At 38.3% G+C, this 25505-nt stretch overlaps 1 protein-coding gene across 2 annotated transcripts in view; it reads right to left on the bottom strand.

The window, feature by feature from the left end:
* Positions 1-25505, bottom strand: part of DPP10 (dipeptidyl peptidase like 10) — a 444603-nt gene that overhangs the window by 312539 nt on the left and 106559 nt on the right. The window contains exon 1 of one of the 2 annotated variants that reach the window (XM_068195263.1): positions 3566-3692. The exons of the other annotated variant lie outside the window; for it this stretch is intronic. The gene's annotated coding sequence lies outside the window, so the exon portion shown is untranslated. Of the gene's footprint in view, positions 1-3565; positions 3693-25505 lie in introns of those variants that run through there. 2 annotated transcript variants of the gene reach the window in all.

The following is a 25505-nucleotide window of genomic DNA, read 5'->3' as shown; positions in this document are numbered from 1 at the left end:
AGTCACAGATCAGGATGTTGTAACCGATTGTGGTACATCAGTACTTGTGTGTAGTTCTGGACCTGGGCAGCTCTGTTTTGCTTTACCCACTACATACCCTAACACTGCTTTCAGAATTTAATTAAACACTTACAATTCTGTACCTCAGATGAAAATACAGTACCTATACATTTTAGTAAGCCTGGAATCATTAAAATCACATTTTACTTTTTGGTGACACCTCCCACGCTACATGCAACCAAAGTCACACATTGCAGAAGTTTCCCAAAGGAAAAAAAATTCATGGACCATGGGGGCTTTTCTTCTAAGAGCTCTTTTGAGACCACTGGTACAGACATCTATTTGCCATTAAATAAACATGCTCAGCATCAGATACAGCATCCTCTTTCTCATCTCCTGTATGGGAAATTATGCTTTTCTCAAGTGTATTTAATCTTGTAAATCAAAGAAGCGAGGCTTGTGAGATCATTTGCTCTGCCAGTCTTTCTATGCTGTGATTTCCAATTGCTGTAGCAACAATTCTTGTAAATTGTTTTTTTAAACCCTGTTTTTGCAGAATGGCATAAGTTGTGGCATCTCTCTATGCCTGTTCTGTCAAAAATTCTTGTGTAGTTTACATTTCCATTTACATTACAAACACCCATTGGATATCTCATTCTAATGCAGAGCAGAATTCACCTCGATTTTTTGTAGCACACTTTTCATGTTATTCTCCCTCTCCCTGAACTGGTCTTGGAATGCACTTCAGAACCCCTTTTGTCAAACTTCACACTATTCTACGACTAACTTCCTTGAAGTGTGATGTGCCCTGCACATATATGACAGTTTTTCCACATAGCTCAAGATTTACAGGAAGTGCCACATTTAACAGATTCCTGATGTATTTCCAATTAATTTCTTTAACATTTTCCTTCTCTACTGCAACATTGCTGTTCCCTCAGCAGTTAAATTACCTATAAAGTACAATACTCTGTATTGCAGAGATCATCTCAGTGGTACAATTACAGCAGCACTAATGGTAGAAGCATCCTGAGCTCTGGAGAAACTTCAGCTCTCCAGAGCTGAATGAGGAACATAAATGAGGAACATAAATACACAAAAATTGTGTTCTGCCTCTGGTTCTGCTACTGATTCACTTTCTCAGATTAAGTTCAGCTCCTTATCTTAGGCCACAGGTACAAACTACAGACAATAGTATTTGCCCACCAACCAGAGAGCACATCACCAATTCTGCCAGACAAAGTACTGGGCATGGATTTTGCAGTAAGACTGATTTAAATTCAGATGACAGAAGTCACCCTTTACACATCCTTGAAAAATCACGCAATACAATTGCTACAACATTGTTTTAGTTACATTTGCACTTGTCTTGTCCAGGTATCTCACACAGAAGGGAAAAATGTAGAAGTATTTTGTGAAAAATGGAATTTTGTATAGGAAGACACTTTTAAAAAGCTTACAGTCAAGGCAAGGCAGAGTTAGTATGCTCTGAGTAGATTTTCAGTGTATTTCTCTTTTCGGTGGTGGACAGGTTCTTCTAAGGCATTATTAGGACGTAACACACAGCAAGTGGCAAACATTTATTTCTGAGCACCCCACAAAATCCTTCTGTGTCCCCCCGAAGCTGTTTCACATGGAAAGGATGCCATGTGCCACAGTGCCTGGGCAGGAGCACTGAGGAAGGAAGGTCTCCCTGACAGCTGAGAAGAGCATCCAGGTCCTGCTTTGAGAATATTTGCATGTTAGATTTAAAGATGATTCAAAGTAAACTATATAATTTATGTAAAATATTAAAGAAAAAGAAATTCTAGGAGGCCTTTTTAAGAGGAAAAGCACTTTGTTTTCTTCCTCTGTGCAAAGAGAAAGCCCTGCACAGGCTTTCCTTCAGGAGGCAGAGCTGGTCCCAGTGGCCCTTTGTTCTCTGTCCACTCTGTGCTCGTGTCCCCATCTCTGCTCTGAGATGCAAGTGCACAACACAGACACATCAGGGAGCTGGGCAGGAGCTGATGCACATTGAAGGCGACAGGGAGAGGCCTGACTGACCAGTACTGACAGAACTTTTTATATCCCACAACATTTAAAAGCAGTGTCCAACTTCCAGCTTGATTCTTCCAAGCCCTTCCCATGATGTGTTTGGGACAGCAAACTGCCCAACAGAGGGTCGTGCAACCAGAAACCAGGTCATGCTGGAGAAACCAGGGGCTGAGCAAGGAGACATCTGCACACAAGTCCTTCTTGGACTCCAAAAAGGTTTCTCCAGGTCATGCTGGAGAAACCAGGGACTGAGCAAGGAGACATCTGCACACAAGTCCTTCTTGGACCATGGCCAGAGCATTTTACAGTGCAAGAAAAAATTTAATTAAGCTTCATAGGTTAAAAACATTTCCTATCTGTTGTTATCTGTCATAATGGTTTAGAAATGCATAATCAAGTCTTTTTCTCTCTCATCCACACATTTGCTATTAGATTATTGCCCTTGAGAGCTCAGCTGCACACAATAATTCTTTTTGTACTTCTTAAGTGGCTATGAAACATTTATACTGAGGAAGAAACAGACACATGGCACAGAATGTGTGGCACCAGAAAATCACACAAAATATGCAAAAAGATCTATGAAAAAGGAAGTTACCTTGCATAACTGTGAAGATAAAATAGAGACACTTATTTATTCACTGTAAAGAAACACCATCCCTTACAAAGAATTATCAGCTTTATACGAGCTCAGTCAATGATGGGTCTAATCCCTGTGGGAGAGGCAGAATATTCAGGCTCTATAAGAACCTACACCTATTCTTGATTGGGAATATGGATACTGAAAATTTGGTTTCAAAGTGGGAAAGTTGGAAGGATGTCTCCAAAGCAGAGTTGGATTATGGAGAGAAACAGGCTGTTCCTGCTCTGACCCATTTGATGGGGTTCTACAGGAATCAGAAACCTCAGATGCTGCAGAGCCACTGAATTGCCACCTCAGCCACAGAGCATCTCCTGAGAACCTGGGGAAACTCTTCTGAGGGTTTAACTCTGCTAATTAACGAAGATAACGTGTTACATTAAGACAACAGCCCTGTGTGAGGAGCAAAATACTTGTCTTTATCCTAGCATCTCTTTTCATCAATGTGGCCACTTATAACTTGCAAGGGCCATCATGGTCACCCTCCAAACCCATCTGGTAGCAACAGACATGACAGGTCAAAGAGCGTGAACTGCGAGCATCGTCCTCCAAATACACACGAGTAGCCTTCCTAAAGAGCCAACACAGCTCTTTATTTGGGGGCAGGAGGGCCACCTTCTCCTGCTTGAGACTTGAAAAGCACCACTGGTTACACGGGTTTGTTGAGTCGTGACTCTAGTAAGGAACAGAACAAAGATGAATCAAGAGAACCTTAACTAACCTGGAATCCTTTTAACCCATTTCAGTTCATTCCTCTGCTCCCTACTGGAAAGTCTGGGCTGCATGTGGAGCAGAGAGCAGAAGCCAGCCTTATTCATCTCCAGCTCCAAGAACAGAAGTTAAGGAATGGTGCACCCCAGTTGTCCTGCCCTCCGCTTTCGAGTTTGCTCTCACCTGGCGCGTAGCTGCTCAAAAGGAACTTTCTGAGTCCCTCCCCACATTGTTACTGAAACAGGCTACAAAGTTTCCTGAAGCCCTTTCAATTCGCTGGTCTTTGGACCCAGCTTCTCATCCTGAAGAGATGAAAGTAGAAGAGTAAACCATTCAGCTCAGAAAGTGAGGCCTAAGTGGCCTAAACAGCAGGAGTTAATTAAATTCAAGATACATCCAGCCCAATTTGAAGTTCTGTTCTGGCTGACCTGTCCTGGTGATCAGGTCATGCCGTACGAGAGTCAGCCATTCACGCTGGAATGGGAAGCAGAAAAGAAACCTGACAGCAGTCTAACGTGGTATCCAAAGCTCTCAGTCAAGAGAGGCTTTATTTCCTATGGTACAGTGTCAGAAAGAAAGAGGTTGGGTGTGATCAGTGGCTCCTGCCTTATTTGTACCAGCGGGGTCACCTAACAAACGTACATGTGATGGCATTTAGGAACAGGATTACTCTTCACTGCTGCATGAAAGGAAGTTACTCAACTCAATTTCACACACCATACAAAGAGTGTCCCCAGCTACCCCATGTTCCAGCTTGGTCTGAGGGGCCGGAGGCAGGCACGAGAGGGGGATAACCCAGACTGAGCTGCCCTGGAGCAGCTACTAACCCAGAGCAGCCTTGACATTTGATTCCACCTCTCCACAGGGCCCACAATGGCAGTGTCATCTCTGAGCATCAGACTGTCCATAAACTTCACTGTTGCTCATGACTGGTGATTTTGGGGCTCGTGTGGATCCACACGGGCCTTGCAGTGCCCCTTATCCGTGTCACCACAGGGCACAACACTGAGGTGGGCTGATGAGGGGCTGCCCACTTTCAGATCAATGTGCTGGGAGGCAAGCTCTGAAGCACTGGCTTGTTGGCTCTGGAGCAGTGAAGACACTGATAAGGACACAAAGTAGATAATTTGCAACTCTGACTTTAAGTCTGACTTCAAAGCCATTTCTGCACCATTAGTTACATGCAGCCTGTGCACCCACAACTTGACTCTTTCTGCATCAGCTGTATCTAAGATGGTAGTAAAAACTCTTAGACAATGCTTTGAATTTTGAAAATTTAAACCTGATTTCAAGTATCAGTTGGTTGAAATTTACATAATTTAAAAAAATAAAATCCATTATACATGATACGCTGTCACAATTCTGAGGAAGAGTTTAAATTGCAGACCTTGATGTCCCTAAAACTAAGAAATGTTGTTTTCTTGCTATTCAGAAATCAACTCAAAACATTCAACTATAAATTCTTTAACACTGCAGGGTACAAGAGCAGAGGTGTTTAGGTGTCCTTCCTAAAAGCCCCTGACAATTTGCTTCCTGGCTCTACAGCTTTTCCAGGTACCCACCAGTGCTTCCAAGGACAAACAGGTATAATCTAACTCCTAAGGGGAGCAGCTGTTTGTTAGAAAAGCATGGCTGGGAGTGTCCATTTGTGTTATTTCTCATGTAAAATTCAAGTTTCTCAAAAATTTACTATCCATCACTCCAAATTACAGCACACAGCTGCACTAAGGTTTTCTCTAGTGCTGCAATAAGATGATCTAGAAATTAAAGGAGAAAGACCAAGTCACTGCTTATGTTTATTTGGAAATAAATGATGTTACCTACTTCTCTTTAACATCTTGAAGTGTTCTGTAGACTGCATTTGACTCCCTAGAATCAGTTCAATTTCGTCCCACCACAATGTGGAGTGAAGATATTTTGGACTCAGTGACACATTTTTCCTGTAGCTCCAGGGCTCCATAAGGAGCCAAATGCCTCTAAACCACTGCAAGAACTTGAGTGTTATTATTCTGGCAATGTCCAGTTTTGCAACCATCCTGTGACCCAATTTTTTTCCTCACAGCTCCCCAGTAAAGGAGTCAGTTTCTTGTACTTTTGATTAAAATGGTGTGAAATCATAGAGCCTTTCACTATCAAAAGTCATTATGCTTTCTTCAAGGTCTTAAAACAACTACATTTTTCTGACCAATAAGATTGGAAAGAAAGTTGGAATCCCTATATGAAGAATTTTTTTTTTCAGATGAGAAACAAAGAAGATTATGTCCTTATCAGTCCTTATGATCAAAACATACAAAATAATATATATATTTATGTGATTTGCATTCATAAAAATGGCCCTGAAGTGTCAACAAGTAATAAGACAGGTTGTTTTAAAGATGTCTAAGAATTTCACAGGAATTATGAAAAAATCTTTTAGGAGAAGACTTAATAACTGCTTCCCAGCTTTGTTAGACAGATTTCCAACTCATAAAAGCAGTTTCAGCCCAAGTACAAAGACTTCTTTCTTTTGGAAAATATTGAAGGGGCACATTTTTACTCAATTAACTAGAGCTTTGAATCAAAAATACATTTTCTTTCTTCTCTAATTCTTTGCTCTTTTATCCATTATCTCCTAACTTTAATCCACAATTACAAAAAGAGACAGTATCTTTTTCACTGATGGCCCACAATGTAGTAATCAAACAGGTTTTAAAGTAAAATTCACACTTTTCAGTGAGTCTTGTATAAGTTATGTGTTAACTCATGACTGCTGATGAATAGTTGTGTGATTTGATCAGACTTGTACAGCATTCTGCTGTTTTTTTCCACTCAGATGGAAAAGTAATAAATGCCATGAGTGTGATATACAATCTATCCTTCAGGCAATTCCAGCAGTTCAGTGGTGTAATTACAAACAGCAATTCTCATCTTTCCAGCTCAAGTCAATAACAAACCATGCAGGAAAAGTCCTGGAAGCACAAAGGCATCGACGTGGCCACGGCGTCCCGGACCCTCTGCACAGAGCAGAACAAAGGTGTGCCTGCACCCATCCATAGAAACCCTCCAAAATGTCTGAAGCCCAAAAAATATCAACCTTCAGAGGCATGACTGATGATATGAGGACTGATGTACACCTGCACCCTCCCGCTGCTTTCAGCATGCCTGGATGCATGGGAACAGCCTCGAGCCAAAAACTTGCCAAGTTTACAGTAAAACTCCCTGGAATGAATATGGTGGGACAAGGGCTGGACTTCTTGCTGACATACAAATAGATGTAGCTAAATGCTCAACATGAAAATTTCATTTTATTAAAATAAAAGTTGAGTATTATGTAGGGACATACATGAAATAAATTAAGACACAGGAAAAAGTGGAGAAAAGAAGAATAACATGCAAGAAACCTTTCCTGACATGAAAAATGATTTATGCTTGACTCTAGTGTAAAGGAATACATAGAAATCAAACTGCATAGTGTTTAATCTGCTCCTGCAACCTTGGAAAATGGTACAGCCTCTGCTAAGACTGAGATGCAATCAGATTTTTTTTTAGTTCCATTTGCTTCACAGATCATGTACAAGTTGCCCTATAACACAAAGCCTGTAGTGGGTAATCTATTGGTCTTGCTAGAGATAAAATAATTGAAAACAAAGCATGACACTGACTGTGCCTATTAGAATGTCTCTTTTAAAATATTACTTCATAGTATCAGATCCCTTTTCACACCCAATAATTTGTAATAAATTACTTTAATCACAGCTGCATTAACAACATGCCTGGGGCAGACAGGTAGATCCACAAATCTAATGGCCTAATTCATGTGGCAACTGATTGCAGGGAAAAAGGGGAATTTCATCAGCTCAGATTCTAATCAAAGAAAAGGTCAAGTTTCCTGTAGCTGTAAGTCAATTGTAGAAATGATTAAAAGTGCATCCACCTGCCTGGTAGGCACTCCTGCTCAGCCACCAGAGCCCTCCCCTCAGCCTGGCTCCTCTCCTTGGCCTCAGAGGGAATCAGGTGTCTGCCAGCAATTAGCCTTAATGAGCCAGTAGCACTTTCCTGAGAGGGATGTGGAGAAGCCTAATTGCAGAAAGCAGGAGTGGAGGCTCTGCCTGTCTCCACAGAGCTGTAACCCCTGCTCTGCCAGGGAGCCTGCAAAGTTCACCCACAGCACAGGGATACTGTGAAATCTGGGGAGAATTTTGTGACCTTCCTGGAAACTCCAGGGTGCAGCTCTTGCCAATGGTACATATCCCCAGCACAGGCAGCTTTGTTCAGGTTTGGGGTACTGATGTCTGCTCCCAGTTTGGAGATTGCTCTCCAGCTGAAGCCTTAATGTTTGCTGGGAAACCAACACCTTGTATTTGACTTTTGTAGATAGGCTGTGATGTAGGTACATAAATTACACTGTAGTTAATCTGATTACAATATGATTCTAATTTTGATGTCTGTAATTACTACCACTTCATATAGCTAGAAGGTTAATTTAATGCCTGAATTACTTTTAATTACCTCTTAAGTTCCTTACTTTCATATTTAGTACATGCACTTACTGCAAAACCCCACTATCAGAAGATTAACTTAATTACCTTATTTCAAGTGAACTTCTATTCCTGGGCAATTCCTAGTGATCTGTGTGCTCACATCTTTAATTAGTCTCTAGCACATTACACACGTCTGTGTTAAGAATGCACCCCTTTAATTGCCACCTTGTATCTGGTAATTGCAACCAGTTTTCAAAGTTCCTGCAGTTACACGTGTGGCAGGGATAACGGGGTTCAGTTTTATACAGAGTTCATCAGGTAACAAAGCCTGACTGAAAACCATCAGTAAAGCAGTGCAAAGATTTTATCAAGCTCATATTTCCTGAGTTCTGCAAAGAGTATAGTTGAGAAATAAATCTCACACACACAGTTCCACCAACCCGAGTTTTGTGATGCTGTGCAGTTTTCTCACACATTTACAAACTCCAATAAAGCTCATTGGTCTTCATTTCAGGAGCTTTTGTATCATACAGCCTCTCCAGTAAATTAAATGCACAGATTTGTCCCAATCTCAGGGTCAAAATCCACGTCTAAGACACTTCACTTGAGGGGACCTGACCACAGAGAGGGCTTATTTTTAAAAGCAGCAGGGTCACCAGTGAGCCTTAAATGAAGGCCTTTGCCAGGTCCCCAAAGCTACAGAGAATTCTCTCCTCTTGCTGCAAGGACAGCAACACCACCAAGTATCCTTGGGAACCTGGCATGATGATGATAATGTCAGCCAGGAATCAGAAATTTTGAGCAGGTAACAGAATAATTGGATTTGAAACTCATTGTTATCTTTCTGATTAAGGAAAGGGCTTGTTATAATCATTTTTGACTGGACACAAAGTAGTTTTGAGAAATTAATGCACTACAGGTTAAAATGCTGTAGGCACTTTTGAATAAGCATTAGCTCCTATTTAGTTCAGTAAAACTGAACTAAATTCATGGGAACTTTTCCCCATGAAAAGTCATTCATTTCATTCATGGGAACTTGAATTGACCTTGCTGTTTCTGAAAGCAGAACATGGGAACAAAAGGCTAAAACACTGTAAAATAATCCAGGTCCTTCATGGTGAAGGCTAGTGGGTGCTATGAATTTTTCTATCTATACCACAGTAAGCTCCTATTATGTATGAGGCCCTAGAAACAAACATAAGACACAAAAATATTTTCCATAAAGTGATTTAGTGATTTCCCAAAGTAGGAAAGCACAAAAATAATTCCATTTTGTTCTAGTAGAATTTTTGAGATGGGGAACATTTTAAAATAGATGGTTCAAACCTGAATCAATTCATTTAATCTTGCTAGTGAACTGCTGGAAAAACCAAGATGAGTTGCATCAGGTACTCCATGTGCACGAGCAGGGAGCAGCTCCAGCTCCCAGGACAGTGAGTGAGGTGCTCTGTGCCAGCTGCCCCACTGGATTTGGCAGCTCTGGAAATGGCCACTCAAGCACCAGCTCAGAAATGAGGCTTCCTCATAACCCCACTACTAAGAGACGTGATAATGTGCCACATAAAGAGAGATTCAAATGTTACAAGCCACTACAAAACTAAATGGGGCTGGCTTCTTTACACAGAGAACATCCTCAATTCTCAACAGGGACAACAAGTGCTTCTCTGTTCAGAAAACCTGCTTGAACTTGGGAGACAGCAATGTGCAGATAACAGTAATGCTTAAAGAATGGAAAATCTCAGAAAAATGCCATTCTCAGTTCATTTGTTTCCTTTTCTGGGTGGTGACCAGCATAATAAGAGCACAGTGATGAAATGTGTTTGATGACAAACTCTGCTCAGCTACTCAAATCCCTTGCATACAACATTCCTGATAAGTTAAGGATCTAAAATTGCTTAACCAGTGTTAATGTGCAAGTTAATTGGAGGTCTTATATGAATCCATATACACTGCTGAAGATTGATTAAAATAGCTCTATTAAAGGTACTCTAAGCCAATGCTCTTTTACGCTCTCAATTAGTTTCTTGATGAGATTCCAGAGAAAAGAGAAAGAAATTAAGTGAAGGGGCAAAATGGCATTGAAAAGAAAAATCCAGTGATGCAATTTAAGCTCAAATGCTCTTCTCCACACTCTGGTTCTTTCTCCATGTGTATGTGTGTACACATCACACCTAGAGACAAAGCCCTCGTGGCTCTTCACACAACCTCCACATTTCACTCTGCTCACGTTTCATTCTTCAGATACAAAGCAAATGAGGAGGGATGATGCTACAAACACCAAATGCTATACAGTTCTGTTCTGGGAATATTTTGATATGTACATTTTTAAACTGGTTATATTTAGACAGATTTATTTAGTGCTACTAATGTACTGCATACAAGCAATATATTTTTAACATGCTAGATATGTTCTGTGATACAAGAAATGTGTATTTTTTTATAGGATTTGCTGTTGTGCTATTTAAACAGTGCCCTCCCTGGTTCTTCTTTTGATGCGCCAAATATTTTTATTTTGTGAAAACTATAATAACAATAAATGATGGGAAGAGGGTAAAAAAGGGTGAAAACTATTCCCTGGCTGCCTTTTTCAGCTTAATACTGACCACCTAAGCAACAACTTGCATTGCTCATCATCACACAGAACTTGTCTAATGGTTCTAATGCTTACTTTCTTGGTAGTTCAAATAATAGCTAACATATTTGTAATTAAACTGTTGCCTAACAACCCTAATTCAATGTGGGTAGCAAAAACATTACAGACCTTTTAACTGTACTAGGCTTTTTGCATCTGCTTCCTCATGAGAAAAAAATAATATTATGATGACTGGTCTAAGATTTATCCTAGATTCAGCTCTTCAGGGCTGAACCAGGGAATTTTTGTTGTTTTTTCATGAGAAGATGATAAGAGATGGGTGTGCCATCTGGACTTCTTTACCATAAATCCCACCTATGCCAATCAAAAAGAAATAACTTATCTCTGCTTGAACTTTCTGGGTCCTACTAAAAACAAATGGGGGTAGAAGGAACGCAAAAAAAATATTTTAAAGGAGCTTAATTGTCCAGGTATCCATGGAACCAGATTTCAAGGTTGATCCTCTCCATCAACTGTAACTTTTCTGTTCTCATTGAGTAAGAGGAACGCCTGGACATGGCAAGTACTCATTTTCTAAATAGTTACACATATTATGTACACACACAACACATGCACACACACCTTGCTCATCAGCTCTGATGACAACTTCATTTGCTTGTGTATGTATGTATAAATAAATTAATTAATAAATACCAACAGTCATTGGTTAGACCTCCACCATTTTTTTTAACACAACTAAATTTCAAACATATATTTATGTAGTTGATTCAGGGCATCTCTTGTGCAGCTTTTCAGTGGATATAAGCCTCACAGCCAACTCAAAAATAATCAGTGGAGGACTTAAAACACACCGGATTAGGCTAAAAGAAAAATTCACAGAACTATGTATCCCAAATTATCTCTCAGCATTTTATTAGCTTAATGGAGAACATTAAACAAATAGTCTTAATGAAAAAACTAATTTATTAGCAAGAGTATAATTATCATGAACACAGTTCCCTCATTTTTAATGTAGTAAGGTATTTTTAATTAGGTTTGAATGTTTAACTATATTCCACAAATGCTTTTACTTATGCAGCCCATGAATTTTTAAATTAGATTTGATTTTTTTTTTAGTTAACTACTTTCTGCAAACCATATTAATATTCAAATTTAAATTTAGGAAAAGAAGGAAGACACTGCCTCATAGTGATGCATTTTGTTTGATGCTACTACCTTGCTGTCCAATATTTTATTAAGAATACAGACCAAGTTTTAAATCTCCTAATGCCACAAAAGACTATTTGAGATATTTTCAAATAAGCAGATTAGAGATGATTTTCCAATCCACCTGACAAATATGCACAGAGAAGTGAATCCTTCTATGATGGCTCCACTGCATCAATTCTTTTGTGAAGTTTGCAACCTACAATTCAAAAGGCCACATTTTCCACCTTTTTGCATAGTGAGTAGTACATTGACTACTGATTTTCCAAATCAGTCTCCAACAGGTTATATAAATAAAATTTTATTGTTACTGTTGTTTAGGGTTGATCAAAATGCTTCCTTACTCCAAAGAATTATTAAAAGGGAAAATTTTCCTATTTTTATTTCCAAATTTCAATTCTTTATATTTCTGAAGTAGAAACAAGCGACTGTTTGGATTTTGTCTGACCAGAATCAAGAATCTTCTCTTTTGTCACATCAAAAATTGACACAAAAACCAAAATAATTATTTCCCATAAAAAGTAAAACCACTTTTCCTGTGAATAATTACATGTTACTAAAACGTGTTTTAATGGGAAAATTTTTGTTTTGCATAGTTAGATAAGCAATCACTTCTCTATAAATAGGTGACTAAAAGTACTTGTTTGTCACGTTCTGAATCTTCTTCCAACAGCAACAATTTCCATTTGTTACTTTTTAAAAGTACCACCTGAGATTTTCTTAACTCGGTGACAGATGGAGTTATGGCTTTAATGCTAGAAATGTCTGAATTTCTGTTATTATTTTAAAATGTAGCAAACTTACAGGCACACAGACATGATTTATTTTTCGTATCAATCAGATCATATTTGAATCTGTATGGAGCCACTTTCAGCAGAGGTGATATGAGAGGGAAGTAAATATATTATATTCTGGTTGAATGCAATTTACTAAATTTCTCTTTCCTCTGTGACTAAATTGTCATCTCTTTTCTTGCAAATACAGGAGGCTGCACCTTCAGAGCCTTCTCCCTTTTTAATGATCATGTCTGCAAAATGAGAAATACTGACATTTTCAGATATGCATTCTCAGTTACCATTCCACATTTTTTATTTGACAGACCAGCATGATAATGCTGAACTCAAGAGGTAATTACAGAGTGACAAGTTTCATGATTGAAGTGCTGGTTCATCCAATTACTTCCACAGGCATGTTAGGCAGATATTTCATATCCAAACCACCCCAAATTGTGCTGTTTGCTCTCCTGTTACACTCTGACACGTGCAAATCCACCAGTCCTCTATCTCCCAGTCTCCCAGCTGAGACAGCTATCATTATCTATTTATCAGCCTAAAGAATCTTGTTTTAGTTAATTTAACATAATGAAGCCTGGCTGCATGCTAGTTTATCATTAGGGTTCTACCTCACCAGTGATGTATTGCACTGTAAAAAATTCAGATGGTTCAATGTAATGGTGCATTTCACTGATACATCAAACAACACAGAGTTATGATTAATTCATTGATACATGATCAGAAGAATATTGCATTGGGTCTGCTCCACTTTTGCTCTGAGTCCTTCACTGACAATCTCACAAGAGATCCCCATGGTTACCCACATCCTCTTCAAACAGATCCCTGTTTGCTGCAGAACATGGTTTTGCTATTCTTCTCTGATGCTTTCCTTTCTTAATTTCCTCATCTCTTCTCCATTTTTCTTTCTGTGCCACATTCCTTTATCTCCATAATCTACATGTATGACCAGGTTCAAAGTCAATGGAGAGCCCAGCACTTACACATTGGGATATATTACACCTCTTTTTACACCCTGCTTCCACTTTATTCCTCCAGGTTACAGAGGAAGAGTACTGACAAATCTTTCTAACTCTATAATCTTGTTTTTTCTGAAAGAAATTCATTTTTCTGGCAGTCAGTAACTTTCTTCTGGGTAATTAAAAATGCATCACGAGTTTGCAGAGCTAAGTAAACCAGCCAGAAGGACAGGTGAGTCTGTGTCACAAGCTGGGGCTACCCCACAAGAAGGACTTTGAGCCAGGTTACACCAACTGAGGCAACAGCTGGCAAAAATCTCACCTGCCCCTTTGCAGCTGACTGGGCAAGGCAAGGACCTAAGGAGGAGTTAAAAATGTGGAATTAATTCCTTGAGTTGGAGGAGATGAACACACTTTAAACCCACAGTGCAACAGCACAACAGAAGGGAGAATCTTAAAAAGGACATATGAAGTATTTAGGACACGTGGAAAAGCCATCAAACCCAGCAAAGTTCAATTTATTCTCTTCTGCATGAAGAACATCTCTAATGGTTTCCTGAATGACCCCTCTGGTTTTGTGTGCAATCTTGCTGGCTGGAAAGCAGTACATTTGTAACTTGTAAAATATAATCTCTATAAATGCCTTATTATCCCATTATCTGCATTAGGCTGGAAACACTAACTTGAAAAGCCATTACCTATAACATTTTAAATGTTATATATTTTAACTGAGCTTTCCTAAACTATGTTTTGTAGCCTCCCTAGCACAAAAAAAAAAAACCTCTACCTTTCTCCTTTTCAATGAATCAGTGGAATTAATATTCTTTCCCTTTTTCAAGTACTACAAGGCTTTTGTAATATGCTGATATATTCTAAAGTGCACTGCTACCAGACACAACTAATCCCATAATTAAACCTGTGCTCTTCCCTTTCAATTGGAGGTTCTAGAATTATACTTGATTTCAGCAAGTCTCCCTTTCTGAGCATTTAAAGGAATTTTCCAGTCCTTTGTTTCATATTAAATTTCATTTATTTTTTTTTTCTATTATTTACTTTCCAGTGAATAGGCTAAGATAACAGAATTATAATGAATTCACATGATTCTTAAAGTTCTTATGATATTTGAGTGAGATCCCTGTTCTTTGCATCACTTATTATAGTCATAACTTTTATTTTAAATATTAATCATGGGACTTATAAATGCTTTTCCTCAAAAATGTAGAGTCCTGTGCTGAAAAAAATATTCACATTTAATTTTACACACTATTACTAGAAGTGGCTAGAAAAGTCACAATGAAATTGTGGTATTTCTGAAGCATTGTGCTTCAGAAATATATATATAATATAGATAAATATATATTATATTTATATATTATATTATATTATATTTATATATATTATATTTAATTATATTATATTATATTATATTATATTATATTATATTATATTATATTATTATGTGTTTTTAAAATTGCCATTTCAGTTTATATATAAATATATATACACATTTGGTTTATATATATACACACATTTATATTTGTACACATGTATCACATATTTTATATGTAAGCACCTGCCATTAGTCCTTTACTAGAAAATAAGTAATTCCCTGATTCCAGTGCCTGCTCATGGCTGCACTGTACCAGTGGCAGTGAAGGAGGACACAGCTGCATTTGTGAGAAAACTCATTAACTTCAATTGCTCTGCAAATTTCACAACACAGCTCTAGACAGCAGCCTAATTAATGCAGAAAGCTATAATTTTATAGGTTAAACCTAGAGAGCCAGAAAAAGTAGAATTCCTGCTGTCCTGTTCTCCAATATCAATTCATTTTCTTGGTTTCCTCTCTGCATGTGACTGATCTCTTGGTAGACAATTTTTCTAATCTAAACATCAGACATGCAAAATAAAAGTTAAATAAATACTTATTTATTGCAGGTAAGCAGAAAATGGCTGGTGTTTTGGTTTGTTTGTTGTTTTTTTTTTTTCCTGTGATTTAGGGGAATGAAGCTAATCAATGCAACCATGTAAAACTTACTTAAAATTAATCATCTTTAACTCACCTTGGTGCTGTTGCTGCACTTTGCAAATCTCTGCACACACCACAACTGCTCAGTACACTATAAGATTTTCAGATATGTATTTTTTTTAATATAGGGCAACAGCTGTGGAGACCTGAGAGTCCACATTTATCACACCACAGCTGCTTGGAATTTCACCAAGGTATCGATGATTGAAAGTAAATCCTCACCTATAAATGCCAGTATGGACCATTTGAAATAAAGAGCATTTCCTTGAGAAAACCTGGCAGTGGTCACCAAATCAAGCAGCTTTAGTTCCATGCAAGAAAATGAACAAAATAAATGTTCATGGAGCAGCTGCCTTAAAAATCCTGATCTGCATTGCCTGGTCCAGTCATGCACTGCTCATCAACTTGGATTGGGCAGTTACAGGTGTTGAACAAGGACAGAAAGATGGGGCATTTTGGATTGAAGTGCCCATATGTGGCAGGCACATTCTTCTCTCTCAGGATTTTTTTCATAGAGGAGCACAGAGAGAAGAAAGAGAAAACAATTTCTATTTCTGCTCCTTGTTTTTCCCATGTGGAATATGTTTAGAGAATTGATTACCTGGGGGGATTGCTTGATTGGATTCTGGTGAGGATTGTTTGAGCCTGGTGGCCAATCCAATCCACCTGCGTCTGGACTCCTGAGAGACGGTCACCAGTTAAGAGTCTGTTAGATATGGTAGTTAGAGTTGTGAGTTAGTTAGATATGGTAGTTAGAGAAAGTAGGTATGTAGTTTTAGTATCTCCTTTAAATAGTATATTAATGTATTATAGTATAGTTATAATAAAGAAATCATTCAGCCTTCTGAACTGGAGTCAGACATCAGCATTTCTTCCCACCGGGTTCACCTGCATTTACAATACCCATACATTCCATACTTTTCTAATTTACTTCTGTTTTTCCCCCAGTTCTGCATCAAACACCATCCCAGTCCACTTGGGGGGATGATGGAGAGCTCAGTCCTGCTGCAGCAGCTGCCAACGGGCAGCAGAGCAGCCCTGCCAGGTAAGAGCTTTATCTACCATAAAAGTGGCATTTCCTGGCCACTTTTCCACTCCTTTGTGCTGTCAAAGTGACTTAAAGGTTGTGCAGTGTTATGGAACTACAGGACAGCCCTTTGGGAGACACACAGTGGGTCTCTAGGGGCGGTAATAACCAGCCAGGAAAATTTATTTGGATCAACAAAAGAAAAATTAATTCCTCCCTCTTCTCTAGGTAGGAAAATGGACTACAGTTCCTGTAATGTTCAATCAAGGTCTGCATTTCCTGAAAATATTCTGGATTTTTATATATCTTAATAACTTCTGAAGCAATTATAATTACTGTATTACTACAAATATACACAATATTTTTAACTATGGTTGTTTGAGGAATGGTATCACCAGGTCCACAAGAACTAACCTGCAAGGCACTGTTTGTGAATAACTGATTGCATTATTCCCACTAAGTCTAAATAGCTTTCTCTACCTCAGTGGAATCTAGCAAAAATCCATAAATTACTTCTCTGATATTTTTATCAAATACTGTTCCCATCATTTATCACCAGCAGGGCTACAAACAGCAGCAGTCTGAAAACCTGTTTAATCACAGCAATCTTCTGTCTTAACTAACATTTGCAAGCAATGTATTAAGTGCTTTGGAGCTCATGTGAACATCTGGCCCCAGAAGTGACAAACAGAATTCTGGGGGGTTTTATGAGTTCCTCTGCTCTGAATTTGTACTATAAAAAAAAAAAAAAAAAAAAAAAAAACAAAAAAAAACCCAAAAAACAAAAAACACAAAAAAACCCAAAAACCCAAGGACTGAAAAAAATCCCAAACAAAAAACAACCTCCAAAATCCTAAACCAAAACTACTTTTAAAGCAGGGGAAATAAATAAGATTAAATGAGCCAACAGATTTCTTCCTGAGCCTCTCTCAGAGGCTTTGGAATAGAACAGAAATAAAAAAAAAGAAAGAATATAGAAGATACAAGCAGTTTTAAAGTCCTCACAATAAGCCAGAATACCCAGGAGGGTCGATTTCATCATCTTCAAAATGTTGTTACACCACTCCCACCAAACATTGTTAATTTAAGCAGTGATTTAAAACAGTGCAAATTAACACTGCTACTTAGAGAAAAATGAAAAATCCATGCTCAATTGTGCACCAAATTCATGAATATCCCATTACTTCAAGAGGGAGGACAGCACACCATCATGGTAAATACACATTCACATGGTGTGCATGGCATTGCACACCTTTCCCATGACTGATTCCTAACAAAATACATTCAAAATGCGGAAAAAAGGAACATGTTTAACTCCAAATGTTCATTACACAAACACTTCATTGGATTTTAATGCTTACAACTTGGGATGGGGGCCAGGTATTTTCTACTTATCAAACTTTCCCAAAAGGAGTCTTCAAAAACTAACCTCTGACAAGAGGTGCAGGTGAGTGTAGAGCTCATAAATCCACACGGGAATGGGACTCCTTCTATGACCAGAGCAGGACTTTGGATAAAGGCTGCAGCAGAGTGCTGTGCACAAATTCCAGAGCCCTTCTCATGTGGTAAATCCTCAGGGAACACAGCCCCTGTCTCCACAAAGCCATGACAGGGCCAAGCTCCATTTAACAGGAGGGAAAATGTAGTTCTCCATATCCAGCCCTCTTCTTATCAACAGTCACAAAGGTGAAGCATTTTAAATTATTAATTTCTTCCCGCACAGCCAACAGTGAAGGTCTCAGCCTATAAAGTACATTTCTTGTACCATTGCTACCAGGTGTGATCTCAGTGCTGTGTCTCTTTTACAGAGGGAGGAGTTTAGCATCGTTAGAATTTGATTATTTACACTCAGCTCCTCCAGCAGACTTCACATGAAATAAAACCAACATTAAGAGTAAGCCCCTGACATCTCTCCTGGTTTATTATTAAGGTAATAATGAATTATTATTAAGGTAATAATGAATTATCCTGAATAGAAAGGATTGTTTCCCTTACATCAGACTCATGGCAGAAAACCTAAAAGGATTTGCAAAAGGAACTCTAAGCAAATGTCCAAGAAATCCAATTGCATCCCACTCCATAAGAATTTGTTTTACCTTCAAAACTGTTCTCCATTGTCTTTGCTCAGAGAAGAAAAAGGCACTTTAAAACCCCTAGCAAGAATTAAACTGCAAATAAGGAAGCATATGATTAATTCAAATTATAAGAATGGTGATACTACAGCTCTGCAAAGAGGGTGTATTGCTTCTGACTTTATAGAGCCTGAATTTCAATTACACAGGAGGAAATTGTTTCATCCATATAAGTCATATCTTCTAATGGTTTGCTATTTGACTTATGTTACTGCTTTTATTATGCTGCACATGTTAATGTGGATATTAGCCCATCAGGTAAGGCACTGCTCAAGCACATGAGGCATTCTGCAAATAGTGCTATTTAGGAGACTCTTCACTCCTGAAGAAGGCAAAAAGCCTGGTAGGTAAGGTCTGACTGTGATCTAAAACACGTTTCACCATACCCAAACCCTTCCAGAGTTACACACTGCACCCATATCTCCTTGTCTAGGACAGCACCTTAAGAAGGTACAGACACTCCCCAGAAAGTCATCTTTCTTGCTGAAATACCTTTTACAAAAGAGCAGAGGAAGCTTGACAACCAAACTTCCCTGGAAACTGGACTTTCTCCACTTTCTCTGCAATGGCTCTCCTTCTTACCTTGGCGAAGCCAAAATCAGAGGAATTGTTGTATTTCAGCTATTTTACATTTCTTTTGAAGGAAAATGGTTTGAGATCAACAACCAGCACTACTGCTTGGAACCCCAAAAATTACAAAGTCATCAGGTGCAAAACAAAAGGGTTTTTTTTCCTGCACATGTCACCAGACACAAAACTAATTACAGGCCCAGCAGCAATATTAGTCCTAAAAGTATGTGTATAACCATAGCTGACATCTATTATGGGTCAGTACTGAGAGCAGGAACATGGCAATGCATTAGATGCAAACATTTTAAATTTATTTTTTTTTCCATACTCAGGTTAACTTTCAACATTCTTCCATGAAATCAGCAGTTTACAATAATTACAGTGATTTTAGGGTTTTTTTTACCTCTCAACTTTCATGTAAACCAGCTGACTTCATTTCACCTCATTTGGTGTAATTGCACCAAAGGAAACATTAAAAGTTACACCTCTGGGCTGTCAAGCAGTTATTTAACAAAGCACAAATAGCTTCCTAAATCCAAATATAACACATTTAATAAGAGATGGCTAAATAATCCAACAGAAATCAAAGAGATTTTATTATCTTCAAAACTGTCTGCCATCTGCTACAATTCCCCTCCTTTCCTACACATTTTAAATAGGGTTAGGTTCACAGCAGGAAGAATGAAAAATGTATATCCATTAAAAAAATAGTAGACAGATAGTAATTTACTAGAAAAATATGACAGCTCTGTACCCCAAGTTTTGTACAAATTCCTGGGGTTCTGGGCAAAAGCTTTTGCACAGAAACCTCAGGATGGCAGGACACCAGAGAGAGAGAGAGGGTCCATCCATTCTCCACAGGTTTTCAGATTCTTATGGAGACTTTTGTCTATTAGAAAAAATAATCTTGTTGTCAGATAAGCAATTTTCATGAAGTTGTCATGAAATAAGATGTAAAAACATGCCAAGATTTTCCAACAGTCCTTTTTTACCTTTGCAAACACTTTTCTTATATGACTTTAAGATTGAAACCTTGTTCCAACCAAAATGAATGGCAAGGATTGTCTTCCACTCCAGATGTGTGGAAACATTGGAAGCAAATAAACTGTGACAGGTGACAATCACCTAATGAGGTACCCAGGCACCAGGAGTTCCACCCAAGACTGTTGTTTGACTGTAACTAAATCCCAACAAAATCCCCTTCCCTGAGATAATTTGGACAAAAGAAAGACAAAACACAGTCCCACAGATGTTTTCCTTGCAGTTTCTCAAGGGAAGGTGTCTTTAGGAAGAGGTAAGGATTCAGCTCAGGATAACCATTAGTTCAGTCAGGAACTCCAATAGGAAAAGTCTAATTTTGCTGCAAGGATCTCCCAGTCTCTAAGGGGAGATGCTGCTGACTTTCTGACTGCCCTGCAATGGTACAGCCCAGGCATTTTGATGTTCACACAGGCTGAGATACACAAAATAGGGATTAAATGCCATCAAGACTTCTGTCAAGCCCACACAGAATTAGCTGACAGTCTGAGAAGCTTTGGGAGTACAGAACACACAGTGCAACCACATGTGTCTTAGCTCCTTAGAAAACCATGCTAGAGACACTGTGAAAATGGAAGAGTTTGGAATATAACCAGTAAAATCAACCGCAGAAATACAAAGATGTTCTTCTTTAAAGTTCAAAAGGGGTAGGACACTAAACACACTTGTCTTTGGCTGGGGGTGTGTATGCTATTCCCATCTGTCAGAGGTGGGGCAGTTATCTTCTGTTAATTGAGCAGTTTTTTCTTTATCTCTTCCACTATCCATCCTCCCTCCAGGAGATCTCTGCTGTTAATGGGCCAGTGAGTGTCACTGCGTGGCTGATAAAATTACATCATCCCACTGGGAGATGCTCTGTTCAGGGGGAGGAGCCAAGCATTCCTACCTGGGTATGATCTGAGGTTTGGACCACTGGAGCAGCCTTTTCCCACTGGATTCCCAGAGGAAGACCAGGCCCATCTACACCACCACTGGACCTTCTGAGGGAAACTCCACCTTTCTGCAGGATCACTGCTCCAACAGAACCACAGCTGGCACTTCAGGAGGACTGTATCCACCATCCAATCAGACTGCTACCAACACCCTGACCAACAGGGCGTCAGGTCATGTTCTGATTCTGCCAGTGGTTTTTCTTTTTGTACTATTGCATTTGTATTTCTTTTTAATTTTCCTAGTAAAGAACTGTTATTCCTAGTCCCATATCTTTGCCTGAGAGCATCTTAATTTCAAAATTATAATAACTCATAGGGAGGGGGTTTACATTTTCCATTTCAAGGGAGGCTCCTGCCTTGCTTAGCAGACACCTGTCTTTTCAAGCTGAGACAACAGTATTTTGTTTAACAATCTAATTCACAAGAGTGAGAATTCTAGAGAAGGGAAGAGAGGCTGCACAGCTGATGCTTTCACTACTACAGGTACAGGGGTATTATTGGCAGAGAAAACAGGAGAGCTATAATCTCCTTCTGGGAGGAGGCAACTGTTGTTCAAACAGAGTCACCAGCTGAAGGGTTTGAAGGGGAAGGAAGGACTTGAAGTAGAAACATAATTCATCTTCTCTTAATGTCCTGTCATCCAGGTCTGAAAGGCAATGATCATTAAGTCAGGTTTTAATTATATGGTCTATGGTAGCATCTGGATTTATATTCCTGAACTGAGAAAACAGAGAAAAACCCAGCATGTGGGAAGATTATGGTCCATAGATGGAAGAGAGTTCATATCATCTAATTAAAATTATGAAAAGAAAAAGATAAAATCGATCCATTTAACTTTTAAAACATTCATAAACTACCAAATCCAGAGGGTCTATGTGCAAATAACAAATAAATTACTGCCAACAGTTATTAAAGCATAAGACAGCAATGTTTTTAAACTAGAAAGTAATCTAAAATTAGTTTCTTAAACAGCTGCTTTTTAAAAAGTTAAAGAATTCAAATATGCTACAGACAATGAAAATTAAAACACTGAAGAGGCAGAAAGAACAGAGAACCCTTTTCTAATGGAATTTTTATATGCAAATAGGAAAGGTTCTAAAACCTTATCATTATACACCTTTAGCCCAATTTCAGAGATATCTCTAATAAATTATTTAAATTGTTATTTATTATGTTAATTACTTTGTATTTCTCTGTAACTTAATTCCTCCTTCATTAAGTATCATTCTGATTTTGTTCTGGGATGAAAACTTGGGTCTTCACTTTGTTGGAGAATGCATATGCACAGAATAATTGATACAGTCTCTGTTTCTTATAATCTTCCATAGTTTTCCCCCAAAATTTAGAAATTGTAAACTGCACTCAAGTAACAGCAGTATTGTTTCTATCAGGAATATGGGCCAGCAATTCAAACTAAGCTTATGAGCAGAACTGTCTGAAAATTTTTAACAGTTTCATCATTCTAGGTGCCTATTCCATAGGTCTCAGGAGAACTATAAATTAGGGCAATGTAAGTATAGAAACAAAAAAGCCACTTTAAAACTAGTTTCATAAACTTGAAATACTGGAATACTGTGTCTATGACAAAGAATGGTATCTGCCTTTGTATTTATTACCCATCATACAGCTAATAAAATGCACTATAAATAGCTCCCTATGAGGAAGGCAAAGAAAGAAAATAACATGGGAACAAAAAAACTTTGCAACTGATACAGCTTTACATGGACACTGCACAAAACTAGAGTAAGTCTTATTAAAATCCTCAAATAGAACTGACTTCTTCTTGGAGTTATTCTGGCTTGGAGTCACATCACAAGCCAGAGTATTGGTTCCTATAAATTAGATGCTTTTACTCTTTTTCATCTTTTCCCCATATGGAAATATACTTGAAGTCTGGTCAAACAATTCAGCATAATTCAGGTGTTTCCTAGATTAAGATGGTCAAAAATTAAGTCAAGTACATTTATTTATGTGCACTGACAAAGGCATGACTCTGATAAGCTAGCATAAAATTTTTCAGCACTTTAGAAAACCCACATTATACCCACAATGGCAGTCACCATAAAAATTTTAATAATTCAGATGTTTTTTAATGGGAGAGTGGTAAGCCCATAATTATGGAAAGCTTAAAAGGATCAGAGTAAAGTAACCCTGCTTCTTTATTTCTGTAAAATTTAAAATAACAATGGAGACTTAAATATGTTTTTCTAAGGCCTTTGGGAAATTAAAACATAAGGAAGCACAGAAGTCTCTAAGAAACTTTTCTTGAAATAAAACTATGAGAAAGGATGCATTTACTCCAAGTTCATAATAAGTTAATTCTAATAAATACTTTTCTTCCCTTGCTAGAATTTCAATGCAACAACACACACATTTAAAATCAGCAATTTTAGAAAGTCCTCTGTGTGCTTTCTAGTGGGCTCCATCAAAGAAAAGAACCATTTTTAAAATATTAAATGCATTTTTCCTTTATATTAAATCCAGAAAATCTTGCATGTCTACTTGCCAGAACACCTGATTCTTACCAAAGGGAAATGCTTAATGCATAGTGAGGACTCTCTAGGAGCCATCTGCACCAAAATTACTCAACCAGTTAATGAAGAAACACAAAACCAAACAAACAAAGAGAGGATTTGTGTTGCAAATGTTTTGAGTTGGTTCTCAAAAACAAATGAGAAAAATGCAATACACAAGCACAAAAAGCAAGATTCTTTAAACGTATCCATGGCCTTCATGGGAAATCAGAGATTCATCCTGCTATGACTTGTGGCATTTGACTGGCACAATAAAATGATTTTACAACTGAAAACAGCTTTCTGTTTTACAAAATGGAAAGTTGCCTCATCAAAATGAGGAGAGAGAACTGAAGGTCAGAACAATGAGTCATCTTCCTAAGGCAAAGTCACATCAGAGGGACCTTCAAAGAGTCAAGTAGTTACTCACAGGCATTTGAAAGAAGAGGAAAAAAAAAAGAAAAAGAAAAAAAAGAAAAATCACATAAATGAAAATTGGCCGAAAATAAGCACCAATTGTCTGTCTGGTTTTGGAGCTATTGTGCCTTCTGCAGTATGTCACTAAGATGGGTGATTATAGCACTTTAAAGTAAAAGACGGTCTTCCGGGGAAGTTTTGAGAGAGCCACTGATTGGTTAGCAAATGTACAAAAGATGAGGAAAATGAATAGCAATAAAGGGAGGGAATACATAAAAAATAATAAACTGAAATCAGACTAAGAAGCTCCTAAAAATCCTTTTTTGTTTTTTAGCACAAATACTAAGAAGTGAATGAATGACAAAAAGATTAAAGAAGGATGTAAGATATCTTCTCAGTCATGGCATATATGTTTGTTTTCTAGATGCAAGTAACAAACTAAGCCTTCCCTGCTGCTGGTTTGGTCTCTGCAAAGCACAGTGCTGACCAAAATTCCCAGTGAAATCAATGGGAAGAGTCACAGTGACTGCAGGGAGAGTTTTTATGCATCCATCCCACGGGTTGTTGCTTTTTCAAACCTTCTGCGTCTGTAACCATCAACCCTAAGGAAACTTGGAAACACAGAGATTCTTATCTGTGGTTCAGAGTGCAGGGGCACCAAAGGCTGAACAATGCTCCCAAAGCCAGCTCACAGCATCCAGGGTGCAGCAATTTGGGCACAAAGTGTGTGGAGCTCAGCCTGGGTCTGGTTCCTCCACTGCCCTTCAGCTTCCTTGGCACACTGGTTCACAGCAGCACAGAACAGGGTCTGTAGGTGCTCCAGCTCAGAGCCAAGCCTGCTGCCCCCAGAGACAAAAACCAGCCCTTACAGTGCCAACATTTGGTCAATGGCAAAGCCTAGAGGCTGAAACTCCTCTAAAGCCACTCAGCAGTGAAAGGGAGATGTTGCTCTGTACTATGAATATTTTTGTTCCTATTAAAAATATTTGCTGTTTCAAAGCAGGGTGAGGAGTCAGAAATACATTCCCAAATTTTGAAATATATTGGTTTAATGTCAATAGCATATAAATACTTTTTCTTACAACTTAAGTGATCAAAGCAGTGAGAAGCACCTCCTCTGATAAACATTTAAAAGTACATTTCAAGTAACTTGTGCTCAGAATCTCTCTTTGCTACACAAAAGTAGTTTCTCCTTAGCCCTGTTTATTCTTTTTAAACCACCTTTCAGTCATAGCAAATTCTATAATTCTACTCAAAGAGTACATTAAGTACAAAAGCTCATGAAAACTTCATTGAATAAATAAGACAGAGTAAGTATGACAAAACACGACATCAAATTACACCTAAAGCACTTTTGACATGCCAAAGAACAACCATTTGCACAGCAGACTGGCAAAACTCTTGTTAAGGCATCAGAGAAAGTGAAATCATTCACTGTTCTCATGAACCTTCAAAA

The sequence above is a fragment of the Anomalospiza imberbis genome, chromosome 7 (assembly GCF_031753505.1).
Source record: "Anomalospiza imberbis isolate Cuckoo-Finch-1a 21T00152 chromosome 7, ASM3175350v1, whole genome shotgun sequence".
NCBI classification, from domain to species: domain Eukaryota; kingdom Metazoa; phylum Chordata; class Aves; order Passeriformes; family Viduidae; genus Anomalospiza; species Anomalospiza imberbis.
Note: the sequence above shows the minus strand (reverse complement) of the source record. Positions and strands in the feature narration are given on the sequence as shown.